General features: G+C 41.2%; 1 long non-coding RNA gene across 1 annotated transcript; it reads left to right on the plus strand.

The window, feature by feature from the left end:
- The first annotated feature begins 4,348 nt into the window (after positions 1–4,348).
- Positions 4,349–10,032, plus strand: LOC118494787. The gene is made up of 4 exons (XR_004896976.1): positions 4,349–4,457; positions 5,044–5,049; positions 5,684–5,687; positions 10,021–10,032. It is a non-coding gene; the product is annotated as an uncharacterized LOC118494787 (long non-coding RNA).
- Positions 10,033–15,658: the final 5,626 nt, after the last annotated feature.

A 15,658-nucleotide genomic window follows, 5' to 3' on the forward strand; every position in this document is an offset into this window, starting at 1 on the left:
GTCTGGCTGTGGTATTTATGTGGGGTTGTCTCTTTATGCTGCCCTTTGAGCACACCAAGACACGGTGCCACTGCACCACCCGCCCGCCTGCAGTATAGTACAGTAGAGGGGGCGACAGAAGGAGATGTGAGGCGATAGCCCCTTTTTTTTCAGGGCAGAAAAAGACCCTGATTGTGTCTGTGCGCCCTCCTCTCCCTCGCCTCGCCTTGCATGCCTCTGGAAGTGCAAAGAAAAGAGAGAAAGAGATTTAGAGAAAGGGAGAGGGAAGGAGGGAAGGCTGGTTCGCTGTGCAGCTGCTCCTGCGGAGGCCTTTGGATTACATCAGAGTGGCTGAGAAGAAAGGAATGAGAGGAGAGAGTGAGAGGGAGGAGAGGGGGGCACCCACAGGAGGGTGTGAGGCACACTCCACAAATCAGACCTCTTTTTTACCATGCTCCCTCTCTCCTGGTTCCTCTCTCTCTGTATCTCTCTATCAAGGGTTGTAGTGGAGCGGCCCTCCACAGAGCTTTCATTGTTATCAGACTGAAGAACACACACACACACGGGAGAAGGTAATGAGTTACTTTTTCTCTGTTACTGTAACTGTAACTAATTAGCTTTTGGTCTACTTTCCTTTTCCAACTCAATCTTTTATTTCCATTTTTTGAAATTAGAAGCACACACTCAAATGTTCAAACTCTATATCCTTTCAATGTTTTTGAATTGTATGTGAATAACCAAAAACATTACTGCTGCTATGACAGCCTTAACTTATCTGGCTAGGCTTCCACTAGATTTGGGAACCTGGCTGCAGGAAATTGCTTGCTTCACTTTGACCACAAGAGCATTACAGTTTCTTTATTGCTAACATAAGCATCTGTCAATACCGAAGCCACTTTTAAAAAAAAAACTCTTCATACAGTCTGCATCACCAACATGTATCTTGGCCAAACAGTTCTGTTCGGTGGGGGCTTGTGTCTGTACGTCAAAAAAACCTGGTGTAATACAGTGGTCATCAGAGAGTCACTGTGGAACATCAAACTCCTTTCTGTATCTCTACGTCCCTTTCATCTTCCAAGGGAATTTTCACAAGTATTCGTGACTCTTGTCTTCTCACCCGAAAGCTAATGTTGATATTGCTACCCAAGCCATAACCAAAACAGTGCAGCGGCTTCAGGGGATTGCGCCAAACGCACAGATCTTCATTAGTGATTTTAACCATTGTAATCTGGGAAAGTTTCTGGGAAATTGAATCAGTATGTAACTTGTGCGACTGGTCATTCCAAGTGTCTGGACCTTTGTTTTGGGTTGATCAAGGGGGCTTTTTAAGCCCTTCGCAGAGCTCCACTTGGCCTGCCGGACCATAATGTTGTTCACCTTGTCCCGTCCTACAAATCAGTCCTGAAGAGTTAGTTCTGGCTCTGACAGAGATGTCCACTCAGTGTATTCAGGACTGTTTCTCTTGTACTGATTGTGATGTGTTCAAAACGACAGTGTGGATTTAAATGAACTCACTGAAACTGTGTCTGCTTATATCTCCTTTTGTGAGATGATCATCCGGAGGAAATCCATTTCCATTTATTCTAATAATACACCCTAGGTCTCTAAAACGGCCAAAACATATTCAACCTGAGAAACATCAGTTTTAATCAAGGGGACATGATGCAGCACAGAGAACTCTCAAAACAGGTGAAAATGAAACTAAAATGAAACTAAAGCTTGCCAAATGCACTTATGAAGATAAAAATGAAAACTTGCTGAGCACTGAAAAGATAATGCCCTGCTTGGTAGCCGTGAAAAACATGATGGGGATGCAGTCCAAAAAAATTGCAATTTCCCTAAATGGGACAATAGACCTGGACCTTTCTAAGAAGTGCTTGGAGAGACTGGTGCTGAAAAACATCAAGGCTGCTCTACCAACCACTCTGGACACTCACCAATATGCTTACATAATCAACAGATCTACAGACGATGCCACCTCCACTGTCCTGTAACATCTGGAACAACCCAGAACATATGCAAGGCTGTTATTTGTGGACTACAGCTCTGCATTCAATACCATCATCCCAAGCAGACTGCTCCACAAGATGACCAACCTAGGCCTTGATCACAACATCTGCCTATGGATAAGGGACTTTTTAACAAACCGACCACAGTCGGTCAAGATGGGCCCCCACCACTCCTCTTCCCTTTCTCTCAGTGCAAGTGCTCCACAAGGCTGTTTCTTGAGTCCCTTCCTGTACTCTCTATATACCCAGGACTGCACACCCACCCACAACACCAATGTCATCATCAAATTTGCAGATGACACAAAAGTGGTTGGCCTGATCAGCAGGGGAGACGAGACGGCATACAGGAGGAGGTCCAGAGGGTAACAAACTGGTGTGCAGTTAACAATTTGGCTCTAAACACCAAAAAAACAAAAGAGCTCATTGTTGATTTTAGAAGGAAGAAGGAGGAGTACCAGCCTCTGGTGATAAATGTGGGTGTTGTGGAGAGGGTGTCAACATTTAAGTTGCTGGGCACACACATCTCGGAGAACCTCACATGGAAACACAACACCAACTGCCTGATCAGGAAGGCACAGCAGCAACTATACTTCCTGAGAGTTCTCAGGAAGGTCAATCTATCACAACATCTGCTAGTATCCTTCTATCGCTATTCCATTGAGAGTGTCCTGACCTACAACATCCTGGTGTGGTACAGCAGCAGCTCTGCAGCTGACAAAAAGGCCCTGCAGAGGGTAATCAAAGCTGCTCAGAAAATAACCAACACACACCTACCTGCTTTGGAAGACATCTTCACCTCCCACTGCCTCCAGAAAACAACAAATATACTGAAAGACTCTTCCCACCCTGCCCACCATCTCTTTGACCTTCTGCCCTCAGGCAGACGATATAGAACACTTAAAACACGCACCACTAAATTGTTGAACAGTTTTTACCCAAAGGCCATCACTACACTGAACACTACCATGAAATCATCCAGCTAACTGGGATTGTGCAATAAATTGTATCTATTTATGTTTGCAGAATATGTTGGCCGTGTACCTGCTGATAGTGTGAGTGTTGGTGTGTGCATGGAAGTGGAATGTACAAATGTTATTTATATAGTTTTGTTGTTTTATTTTTTTAACTTATTTATTGTTTGAGATCCGTCCTCACTTGGTGCAATGGAATTTCGTTGTATTCTTTTACAATGACAATAAAAGGAATCTGAATCTAAATCTGAATAATTTGTGCCGTGCAGTTAGCAGACGTCTTCTGCTTCATTTAACCTTTTATTGACTTAAAGAAGACTCATAATATTGAAGCTGGCAGCTGGCCTGATTTGCTGGCTGATGACTTTTTATTTAGATTAACAGTTTTTATTTTTATTTATAACAAAATTCAGAACATACAACTCACAACATTAACACCTCCCCTCCCCCCATGAACCCCCCACTTGCCATCACCACTTACCTAGAAAAAAATTAAGATGAAATAATAACCATAATATACAATACAATAAAATAAAATAACAAAATAGACAACTGTAAACTAAATAAACATATATGTATGTAATAAAACAATAAGCACATAGTACACGTTTATCCACAGCACAAACTTCTTAGGAGCCCTCCAGAACATTCAGATACTTTCCCCATTTTTTAGTATAGACATCCAATCTGTAAAAACGTTTATATGACATCTATTCAAACGCTGCCACCCTAGCCATCTCACAAGCCCACTTCTGGATTGACGGCACCCCTTCATTCTTCCATCCTCTTAAAAGAATCTGTCTGGCTATCATTAAACAGCTTCTTATGTGCTTATTCATCCCGCTTAGGATTAACCCATCTCCCAGAACAAATAATCTTTGGCTGAATGGAACCTGGGTCTCTGCAATCTGACATACAGTCAGTTATCATTTATCCCAGTCCAAAATTCCTGGACCTTATTACAGGACCATAGGACATGAAGTAATTGTCTGTCCTCCGTCTCTCAATTTCCAACAATTTGGTGTGTCTTTCAGACCAATTCTGAACAATCTGGAGGGAGTCCAATAGAAGCGATGCATAATCTTGAACTGAATGAGGTGCACCCTCACATCTCGTGACCCTTTCCCATGTCTTCTTGAAGGCTGTCCAGGCTCTATCCTCAAGGTTCTGCCTGAGCATAGAATAATACCCAGAAGCTTCATGACCTTTTCCATATTTCAACAACACTTTATCTTAACATTCTGATGTCTTTGGAGCTGAAGAACTGGATCCAAAAATCCCCAATAACAGATGGCGAAGTTGCAGATATCTGAAAAATTGAGATCTAGGGATTCCAAATTGCTGTACCACACAACAGGATTTTAATATGCCACCGTAACAATTCCCTTTTTCCAACCAATCCCTCCAAAAAGGGGAGATCTACCAATACATAACTTTGGATTTCACCAAACACTTGATGAAGTATTTAGATATGGATCCAGTTCAAACAGCCACTTTGGTCACTTTCACATGAGAGATTATCGGTTATGTTTTTGCCTCACCATACAGTTTGACAGACAGGCTTTGTGAGGGTGATAATGGGGCAAGAACAGATTGCTCAATACAATACCAGGATGGGGCTCTCTCAGGAGCAAGTGACCAGTGGGCCAGATGCCTTAAGTTAAAAGCATAGTAATACTACAACATCTTTGGTAGACCTAAACCTCCTCTATCAATCGGTCTTTGTATTTTAATAAAATGTATCTAGCGTTTTTTACCATTCCATATAAATGTCTTTGTTATCCTGTCAAACCATTTAAAATATGACAAGGGGACATCCAGAGGAAGAGATTGGATATGCTAATTCAACTTGGGAACACCATTTGTATAACATTTTATTCAATACAAATGAGAGATTTTATTTAATAAGGGATACAAACTAACTTTCAGTAGGTATTTTAACTGGGTAGTGAATAAGATACCGAGGAATATGATACCTTGCTTAGGCCACTGAAATCTAACTGATTGGAAGGCTGGAAAATGTGGTCATTGAATGCATTTTGAGTGAAAGCAATAAAAAATGATTGACCATTTGGTCCACATAGACTGCTGTTTCTCTGACTGTGTGAAGAGTTTTGACAATGTGACTGGAGTTTTGACCGATGCATGTTAGCATTGGAAAAACGGTAGTATCCTGGAAAATATGACACTATGTGTCACAGACACGTCTGAAGGCAAAAGTGTTCATACATGTTCTGAATGGCCACATTTAAAGGCCTGCCGTTATAGAGAGGGGCAAGATGCAATGAATCGTAAAATGGGAATATGGACACACTTTTCTGACAATCCCTCCTTAGAGACCTTCATATTGTTGCGTTACACACTCTCTCCTCTGCAAACCTTGTCAATCGCTGTGTAGTCTATATCCACGATGTTCAACTTACAGGATTGATCCGGTGCTGCCGGAAATTGCGTCGGATCACACTCTTTTCGCCCGGATGTCCATTAGCTAGCTAGACTATCTGTCCAGAGTTTTCTGTTGCACGACTAAAACAACTTTTTAACCTACACGTTCCACCAAAACAAGTCCCTTCCCGAGGCTATTTTGCAGTGGAACCGCAGCTCTGTCGGGCGCTTAGCGCCGCCAAAGACGATTGTGATTGGTTTAAAGAAATGCCAATAAACCAGAGAACGTTTTTCTCCCATCCCAGAATGTGTGTGGACTAGCCAGACCCTCCTCCACAGCACTGTGGAGGAAGGTCTAATCGCCCTGTAGAGCGGGCATGCAGTTGTTTCAGAAAGTCATTTCAGAAAGTTACAAAAATTGTCAGACACAGCCTCACCAAATACAAACTCATAAAAGTGTGTGGGAAATAGGTCTCTGTTTGAGAATTTGACAAGAGCTTAGTTCTGAGCACATTGAAGCCTTTAGTCAGGGTGAGCTTTCGCTCCGGTTCATTCCGAAGGTGTTAGATGGGGTTAAGGTCAGGGCTCTGTGCAGGTCAGTCAAGTTCTTCCACACTAAAATGGAAAAAAACTGTTCTTTGTTAACCTGCCTTTGGACACAAGGGTTTTGTCATGTTGCCACAAAGTTGGAAGCACTTGTCTTAAATATCAATGTATTTTGTCTTTTTGGTATATATTTTCTTATATCTGTCTTTCTTTAGAATTTTAGATAGATGACAGTACTAAGTGTGGCTCTTTGGTTTGCCTTTAGACGTGATCAGATGACACATCTTACAACCTTTTAATTGTTTAAAGCATACAGAAACTGAATGTATATCATGATTTCTTTAAGTAATAATAAGCTGTTGTGTATGTTGTAGGTTGGACCATGTTCTCTGGGACTCTTGTGGTGGTGCTGCTGGTCCTCCTCATGTGTAGGCGGGTCATTTGGCATGGATTATGCATCCTTATTGAACAGAAATGGTTCAAGAAGCCTGTAAGGACCAGAGGAGTTGCTAGTAGAAGACAGCCTGGAGAAGTGACAAATAATTGACATGGTTCTTTTTTCTTCTTCCTTCATTGTTGATGTCTTCTTTACATGTACTGCCTTTGCATGCTCCTCCACCAACACACGAGAGACAACATTTGCTTCGGTGTAGTTCTTCTTGGCGACTCATCCAACCATTCTTTATACCTACTTACTGTATCAGTTTTGTCTCACTGGTTCATGATGGAGCTGGAGAAAAAGGCAGGGAAACACTGCTGCTGACTGCTGCTAGTAAACCGTCACCCATGTGTCTCTGTGGGGATGGTTGGTCACCAACATGAATGTCAGCTATTACAGTTAGAAGATCCAAACTTTGGGCACCCTAGAGGAGCTGAAGTGGACTGATACCACCAGCTGTGTGTGATTGAGACACATGTCAATCAAACAAACACCCCAAAACATGTTCCTGTTAATGTCTTCTGAATGTAACTAAATTGCCTAACATAATGTATAAATAAATCTTTATTTTGAGCGATTAGTTGGGACTTTTTCAAAGGACTTCATGCAGCCAGGAGATTTTCGGACATCTAAGTCATTTGTGACATTGCAACCTAATTCTTTTTGGTATGTTTCTCACTAATTGCAAACAATCCAAACAGGTGACAAGTCATGAAGAAAAAAATACTGTTAGACACATTCACAATTATTGGACAATTTCCTGTCAACCTGAGATGATTGTAAAAAAAACCAAAAAAACAGCGGTTTTCAAAATAGTACCAAAATGGAACAATATGTCACCAAATATTTAGTCTGATTGATAATTCAGTGTTTCTTGATGCAATATGTACACTAAGCACATGATTTTTACTTTTTCATGTACAATTGATGAAAATACCAAAACCCTATCCTTACCCATTTAGATAATTTAAAAAGTAACTTACAGTACATTTTTGTCCCTATTGGTTCTTGCCATGGCTCATTACGATAACCTACAGATCTCTCTACGACTGTAATTTATCCCTCTGTTCTTTCGTTTTTGCCAATACTGAAGAACAAAGAACAGCAGTCATTTTTATTTTGCTCTCACAGAGAGGAAAGGGATATTTGATAGTTCACACCCCTGAGTTCAAGGAAGAGGGTGTGAATCAACATATCAGCATATAATTCTGGATAGGGACTGACTGTTATGGGAAGGGGTTACAGAGAGAGAACAGCTTTACTTTCACTTGACCACTGAAATGAAACCTCCCTCATGACTGAGCTTAGTTGTCTTAACTCTGCACACCAGTCTTGGACCTGAGATTAGAGATTGTACGTGCTTTCCAGGGACTGCAAATGCAAATCCAAATCTAGAGCATATATGCAGCCGCTCAGTCCTCTGATGCCTCTGGCAGGCCATGAATATGACATTAATCATAAAAGGATGGTCATCATTGTCCCTATCATCTGGCCTTTAAGTCTGCACGTTTCCCAATTAACCCTCTGCAATGACTGTAAATGTACAATAATACCTGGCAGATCATATTTTAAAGTATAAACAAATCAACACATTGATCAATCAATACATACTCAAATATTAATTCTTGATCTTGGAAACAGTAGTTTGACAAAAAATAACAACTCAACAAACATCCCAAAAGCTAGGAAGTGGAGCTTGAGTTAAGACTTTTTCCCCCAGCAGTTTAATATTTTGGGAAGTATGCTTATAAGAAGCTTGATAACTCCCCTCTTGTTTCAAGTACGGAGCTGCAGCCAGGCGGTACTTAGCCTAGCTTAGCATAAGGACTAGAAGAAAGGAGAAACCTGCTGTCAGTCTTTATGCTAAATTAGGCTAACTTTAGGCTAACCTTCTGGTTCTAGCTCCATACTTAATGCACGGCACGTGAGGGGTATTGATCTTTTCATCTAACTCTCAGAAAGACAGTTCATTTTCCTAAAATGTCAAACAATTTTGTTTTAAACAAACTTTAGATGAAGCAAACAGAACAAACTAAATACATGATATATTTGTTTAATAATTTGTTTTAAAGATTTATTTCATTGCAAGAAAATTTGATCCGTTTTTACCACATTTTCCATGTATTTACATGAACATATTCTTCTGCTGAGTATTACAACAGTAGCAGTATAGTATAGTATTTTTCACCACCACAAATGTCATGCAGGAGACTGGGGGAAGCTGTCTCACACACTCACACACACACACACACACACACACGGAGAAGGAAAGCAATGAACATATGACACATTTTACAACTGCAGCATGTAAGAATGTTTTTGTCATGCAGAGAAGAATGATTTTCTTTTGTTGGAGCAACAGGTATGGATGAGGAGATGTGTTTGGAATGTGGTGGACAGATGTCAACATAAAGGCTCTGAGCCCAGGAGAAGAGGGGGGGGCGACAAAGGGGGAGGTGGTACGAGAGGGAGCAGAGAATGGCCTCGGCTCTTTGAAAGTGAATTTCCCTTCAGCTAGAGATTAGCAGGCCCTTCAATGCTAATGGGCGCTACAAATGGCCATAGATAAGACTTGGAAGACAGAGAGGGAGGGAGGGGGGGGGGGAGGTTAGTTTACTGTAAAACAGTACTGATGCTGCTATCATTTTCATCTGCACTGTTTCTGCTTGTGCTTTATCAGGTCATTAGAATTTTCCATGAAGTAATCACCAAGTGAGAAAAACTAAACACAAATCACTAAATAAAGCTCAACTTGTACACATTCAGAAAGCACCACCACTCAAGTCGATTAACTCCAGTGGACAAAGCCTGAAAATGCTAACGAGTAAAACTAATAATACACCAGTCTCTCACAAAGACTGTAAAAACCCTAATGTTATGGTATTTTCACACTTGCTGTTTTTTGCATATGCGGCGGCCAGTAACTCCCATGAACCTGTCTACATTTTAGTTTTAATTTGTTGTCTCTCTGTCTTTGTTACTGGAGCACATAATAGAAGATATGATGATAATATATCGTGTCTCAGAGGAAGTGTAACCATACTGTGGCTGCTTTTCGGCTTGCCATTACATCATATTGCAGCGAGAGTTGTCTTGCATGGGGTTTTACAAAGTGTAAGCATTGCCCTGACTCCCTTACCTGAACAAGCTGCAGAGGCGGTATAATCCTGCTCCTTCTCTCTGCTGCACAATGTTCACAGTGCCAGTAAAACTGTATTTCACATTATGATGGTTACTTTAAAATTAATCAGGAAAACCTGAGCCAGCCGTACAAGGGTTGGTAGATGAATCTGACGACTATGAAGACAAGAAGAGAAGGGGTGCTGTGTCTACAGATATGTACCCTCTAAGTGAATGCTGCTATTCCTCACTCCCTAACTATAAGCTTTATCAAAGAGGTGAGTTTTAAGTTTACTCTTAAATGTGGTGATGGTGTCTGATCCCAGAACCCAGATTGGGAGCTGGTTCCACAGGAGAGGAGCCTGATAGCTAAAGGCTCTGGCTGCCATTCTACTTTTAGAGACTCTAGGAACCATAAGTAACTCATTCTGGAAGCGCAGTGCTCTAGTGGGGCAATAAGGTACAATGAGCTCTATAAGATATGATGGTGCCTGACCATTAAGAGCTTTGTAGGTTAGGAGAAGGATTTTAAATTCAATCCTGGATTTTACAGGAAGCCAATGCAGAGAAGCTAATACAGGAGAAATAAGATAATATTATATATAATAAATTTCTTTCTTGTAAGCATACACGCTGCAGCATTCTGGATCAGCTGGAGAGTCTTAAGGGACTTATTTGAGCAACCTGATAATAAGGAATTAAAATAGTCCAGCCTTGAAGTAACAAATGCATGGACTAGTTTTTCAGCATCGTAAACATAAACATGCAGATGTACCCAAAGTTAATATTAGAGCTAGTATTAGCTAACATGGCTATAGTTAGCCTAGCCACCATAGCTGCTTATGTCCACATACTGTGTTTATGCCACAAACATTTTAGTCACTCAAAGTAGCCTATTTATAGTGAATAATAAATAATACCGATATGCCATACGTATGCCTGGTTAATGTTCCATGACATGGAGTTTTATATGATAAATGATAAAACGATATATGAAATTACTTTACTGTCATTTCAAAAACATTGCTCATATCCCAGCAACAGAACGGACGAGAGAAACGTATAACGTTACATTCCTTTTATTTGGTTAACATTAGTTGGCTTTATATTTCCGTTATTGATTAGTCAAATGTAGCATATTCAGTAAAAAAGAAAGAAAACAACTATGTTTTTATTCCCTCAAGCATGAAAGAATGTGCACAACACAGCACACACATACATCATAAGAAATCTTTACACTTATTTATCAAGTTGGGTTTCCTCTCCTGCAGCTTCACCTCTGTGCTCAGCTGTCTGAAAGTCTTGCGTTGCTTTTTTGAAGTTGTAGGCTGTGGTTATTCAGTAAAAAAGACACAACTGACAAAAATGTGGAATAAGTAACGTTACAAAGGGTAATAACACAATCATTGCCCACACACACACACACACACACACACACACATACACACACACACACACACACACACACACACACACACACACACACACACACACACACACACACCTCTTTCGGTGCCTTCTTGATGTCTTTGTTGCCTCCCCAGGCCATTAAAGGCTGTTAAGATTCCTCAGATGCCACTGGCTAGATTGTGTCAGTGGACGCTTTATCTGACCTGTGTGTGTGTGTTTGTGTGTGTGTGTGTGTGTGTGTGTGTGTTTCTGGCAAACTAGTTTTTGGTACCAGAACATTTGTCTGGTACTACAATGGACCCATTTTGATTTGGTGAAGAACCATTTTAACATGTTTCTGCTGCAGAAAGTAGAAAACTGCCTCTAAACATATATGAATTGTTGTCAATTGGTGAATAAGAGGGATCTTGTTTTGTTAGTCATGAATCTGTAACAGTTTAGGTAATCCAGGAAGTAAGGCCTGTTAAGGAGCTCAATAAAATAAATGATCCTTAATGGAACCACCTTGAAATTCAGGCCTTCTTTAGACCTGCAATGACCACTTCTCTCACTTCCCCCCTGGCCAATTGTCAACTGGTGTTGTCAGTGGATCAGCTTTGCAGGTGAAACAGTGATGCGTTATATATATATATTTTTATTTCTTTTGAGGAGCCAAGATGGCAGTTGTAGGTGGGTGTATGTTTTCCCTCTCCCCTTTCCTGTTTTCAAGCTATTCTATCAATTAAAGGACATAAAAGCCCAAAAAATAATCGTAAACATATTAATGAAAGGCAACGCAGAAGTGACAACATATTGAGCTAAAATAAAATTGAAGAGGAAAAAAGGCTTTGGAGAAGACAATGGACTAGAAAACTGATGGCACTACTCCAAACATGCTACACGGGGATGAAGCTAGCAACAACCCAGTAGACATGCAGGATGTGGATGGAACTAGCGGACAAGAGAAAGATGGTGGGTGGTTTGAGGTGAGGAGTCCAGACGCACCATTTGAATCCGATGCCCTCACAACTCTACTCCCAGATACTCTGTTGAAATCTAACGAAAAAGTTAAAGCGTGACAGTACAGAGATCTGATATTCTAAAAGCAATCCGTGTGCTATCTGGAAAACATGACGAGATTTTCCGGACAACCTCCGCTAAACAAGGAAGTAAACCTCAAAACAGATGGGGTGATGAGGTCACGTGACCGGCAATCGCAATGGTCGCTCGGGGCTAGAGCTCCTCACCCACCTCCGTATTTCATTTTCAGTGAAATGCCTACAGGAGCAAAAAAGCCGTTTCGTTGCCGTTTACCCGGACACAGAAACCTACTAACATGGCGGCGGCTGATATGGCTATGATGCAAGTGTGGACTTAAACATGGAAAACGTTATAGCCAAGGTTCTGGAAAAGCAACAAAGTGTGCTTGAGTCAGTGGTCCGCAACGCAGTGAAGGAAGCGCTAGCAGAAATTGATACCTCGCTGCAACACATCATGACAAAGCTCGAGAGGCAGGGAGCTAAGGTACGTGATCTGGTGCAACGACTAGACAAGACACAAGGGGATAACAGGCAGATGAGAAACATGGTGAACGCCTGTGTTGAGGACCAGAAGAAATTTGAGTATAAGCTAGCCGAAATGGACGACAGATCCCGACGTAACAATGTACGCATCAAGATGACCCAGTTGGGTTCCTGCAAAAGCAGTTACTGATGTGGCTCCCCTCCTTACAGAACAGGGCTACCATCGAAATTGACAGAGCACACAGAATCTACGGCAAGGGTACAACGACATATACTCTGATTTTCAGGTGTTTGAGATACCAGGACTGCCAAGCAATCCTTCAGGGGGCGAGACAAGTACAGCAGAAAGGCCCGATTTGTGATTCCAAAGCAACGCCACACTTTAAGGCTGACTACGGTGCTTTCACCGTTGAGACCTAGTTGTAAGGTTTTTGTAACATTGTTCATGTTTAACATAAGAGTGCATTAGACCTGTTTCAATTAACCTGTGACTTTAGACAGGAGGGGCAGTTTTGAGCTGGAGTTTTGCGCGAGCTGCGTTTGATGTGGCCACGTATCTTACAGACAGGGGAGGGGGTCTGCGGTCTCAGAGAGTTAGGGGATTTATTTTATTTTTTATGTTTTTACCACACTTTGCTTAGATATAACAGTTCACCCTTTGCTACAAATTTATCAGCGAATTCCGGTAGGGTACTCGAGACATGTATACGTGTACATTTTGAAGATGGCTGAGCTTTCAATCATTTCAGTTAACATCAGGGGGCTAAACGGGGCGATCAAACGAGCTAAATTCCTGGACTATTTAAGAAGGAAGAACATAGATGTGGCGCTTATTCAAAAGTCACATTTACGTAAAAGAGATGTAAATCGTCTACAAAATAAATACTTCAAGGTCGCTGCTTCATCTAGTGATGACACCAAAACCAAGGGCTCCATTGTGTTGCTGTCGCGGAAATGCGCACTCACCGTAGACAAAAGTAGTAAAGACCTATTAGGCAGGATATCTTACATATTTACCACGATAAGGAGTAGGAAAATAGCCTTTGTATCGGTATATGCACCGTCTACATATGATGAAAGTTTCTTCCCGCGCCTAACCAATGAATTGCTTTCTCTCAATGAATATTCACTAATTAGGGGGAGACATGAATGCAGTACTAGATTTAAATCAGGATAGATCAGGGGTCAATCACACAACAGCCCAGAAACATATATCAGACAGACTGTTTAAAACTGTTGTGGAATCCCACCATTTTACAGATATATGGAGGATGCACAACCCTACTAGCAAGGATTACACTTCTCTTCCACACATCACCTCACCCACTCCCGCATTGATTATATTTTGTGCTCCAGTGAGCTTAAAGGAGAATTCCGGTCGATTCCAACCCGTAGCTCTGTTGTTTGTATATTAGGAGTACTGTCAGTAGCGAGAAAAACGAAACCAATCGGTGCTGCCTACACCGAGTTATCCTCCTGCTAGCGTTAGCACCCAACAGGCTTAAACAGGGCTTAAACAGGGCAAGTTTTAAACGTGTTTTTAGCCTCTAAACATGCTCGAAATGCCATTACAAGTGCTTAGCCATGTGCAGTTATTCCTTCCAAGGGAACACAGCAAATTTGACTGCAGTAGATGTGACAGAAACCCATAAAAGTTGTGTTAATCCATACCTCTGTTTAATTCCTGGTTTATGGTGAAGCCCACACTAGTCGAATGCCGATCTCATACAATCCAATATTCCAAAATGCATTTTTTCCACAAAAAAACGATTTGCCGAGGTTCTTTCCATAGTAACGCGTATGTATCAACAAGCTGTAACCTGACACCAGTTCAAGAGTTCAACAGCTAGGTAACCTAGCAACGGCAGCAGGGGGAGGAGCTCACAGAGCTGACAGACGGAGCTTGGAGTTAGATCAGGACTAATATGAGAAAATGGTTCCAGTTTGTGCCTTTCCAAATTGCGGCAACCAAATGAAGAGATATTTGAGCTTGAGCTTTCGCTGTCTTCCCCTCCGCAACCGGGAGATTTTACAGTTGTGGCTGGTTGCACGTGATGTGGGTACATGATGCTCGTGTGGATACTGTATCGCAATGACCACCGAGGAAGAAAGCCTGTGCTGTGAGGAATGGGATCTCATCCAGCCTGGTCTGGATGGGTCCCCAGATAACGGACATTTTTTCGGCCATACAGAGAGGTTTCCCCATCTGATCTATAAGGATGTTCTGGAAGCGTTTTTTTTTTTGTCCTGAAAGTAAATTGGAAGAAGCAGCCTAAACCAGACAGACCTGATGGCCAGCTGTCTAATAAGTGAGTACAACAGGCTGTCGTGACTCTGTCCTAGCTTAGGTACATGTACATTTGTTGTAAATACACATTCAAAACACTAATCAAAACACACCTCTTCAGATTAGCTTTCCACATACAATAATCTTACATTTCTCACCTGATAGTTACTGTTTTTATTGTTTTTAATTGCTTCTAAATATGCTTGTTGTATGTGTTGGTTTTATTGCTTATCTGTTTTTAATGTGCTATATGTGCTGGTTTTTACTGTAAAGTGTCTTTGAGTACGATGAAAAGCCCTCTATAAATGAAATGTATTATTATTTATTATAAGTAAATGCATCACTTCTTTAGTGAAATAACCAAAGCTCGCCCTTCCTCCCCCCCAGCCAATGCAGACTCGTGGCCTACCGGGTGATTCTGGAGTGGGTTCTGAGAGGAGAGCACCTCAGCGTGGCACCAGAAGAACTTTGCCTAGCTGTTATAGCAGTGATCAGACAAGAGTACCCCTCCCCCACTGGAAGTTACACGGGATTCAAAGAGGCAGAGGACATTTTCTGAGTCTAATAATATGATTTCTAGTAATACTTGGTATTGCCATTACTAGGAATAAACAAAGCAATTGCATAGTTCTATTAGGAAAAAGTGTTGTACAAGTAAAGTAAATTGTAAATAAATTGTAAGAATAAGTACATTGTACAGTTCTATAATATATTGCTGCACCTGTCTGTTATCAGTGGTTTTATAATATAACAGTACACATTACATTTGTGCTTTTGTGTCTTTACTTCAACCACAAAAAGGAAATTACAATATCACAATCTAGACACAATCAATGTAAAGTATGTACAGTGCAGTGTGTGGTTTTATACATAATCATGCTACACACAACTGTAAAATCTCCCGCTTGCGGAGGGGTAGACGGTGAAAGCTCAAGCTCAAATATCTCTTCATTTGGTTGCCGCAATTTGGAAAGGCACAAACTGGAACCATTTTCTCATATTAGTCCTGA

The sequence above is a fragment of the Sander lucioperca genome, chromosome 3 (genome assembly GCF_008315115.2).
Source record: "Sander lucioperca isolate FBNREF2018 chromosome 3, SLUC_FBN_1.2, whole genome shotgun sequence".
NCBI lineage: Eukaryota > Metazoa > Chordata > Actinopteri > Perciformes > Percidae > Sander > Sander lucioperca.